Source organism: Bison bison, unplaced genomic scaffold (assembly GCF_000754665.1).
Source record: "Bison bison bison isolate TAMUID 2011002044 unplaced genomic scaffold, Bison_UMD1.0 scf7180017864180, whole genome shotgun sequence".
Taxonomy (NCBI): domain Eukaryota; kingdom Metazoa; phylum Chordata; class Mammalia; order Artiodactyla; family Bovidae; genus Bison; species Bison bison.
In genome coordinates this window covers 5,697,051-5,697,985 of record NW_011494752.1, presented here as the reverse complement: position 1 = coordinate 5,697,985, position 935 = coordinate 5,697,051, and positions in this window count along the sequence as shown.

Here is a 935-nt window from a genome sequence, read left to right as displayed (position 1 = left end):
TACGAACCTCCATCCATAGTTCATCAGGCACTCTGTCTATCAGATCTAGTCCCTTAAATCTATTTCTCACTTCCACTGTATAATCATAAGGGATTTGATTTAGGTCATACCTGAATGGTCTAGTGGTTTTCCCCACTTTCTTCAATTTCAGTCTGAATTTGGCAATAAGGAGTTCATGATCTGAGCCACAGTCAGCTCCTGGTCTTGTTTTTGCTGACTGTATAGAGCTTCTCCATCGGTCCAAGGGACTCTCAGAAGTCTTCTCCAATACCACAGTTCAAAACCATCAATTCTTTGGTGCTCAGCTTTCTTTATAGTCCAACTCTCACATTTATACATGACTACTTGAAAAACCATAGCTTTGACTAGATGGATCTTTTTAGTAAAGTAATGTCTCTGCTTTTTAATATGCTGTGTTGGTTGGTTGGAGCTTTTCTTCCAAGGAGCAAGCGTCTTTTAATTTCATGGCTGCAGTCACCATCTGCAGTGATTTTTGAGCCCAAGAAAATAAAGTCTGTCACTGTTTCCATTGTTTTCCCGTCTATTTGCCATGAAGTGATGGGACCAGATGCCATGATCTTAGTTTTCTGAATATTGAGTTTTAAGGCAACTTTTTCACTCTCCACTTTCACTTTCATCAAGAGGCTTTTTATTTCCTCTTCACTTTCTGCCATAAGGGTGGTGTCATCTGCATATCTGAGGTTATTGATATTTCTCCCGGCCATCTTGACTCCAGCTTGTGCTTCATCCAGCACGGCATTTCGCATGATGTATTCTGCATGTACGTTAAATAAGCAGGGTGACAATATACAGCCTTGACGTACTCCTTTTCCTATTTGGAACCAGTCTGTTGTTCCATGTCCAGTTCTAACTGTTGCTTCCTGACCTGCATAGAGATTTCTCAAGAGGCAGGTCAGGTGGTCTGGTATTCCCGT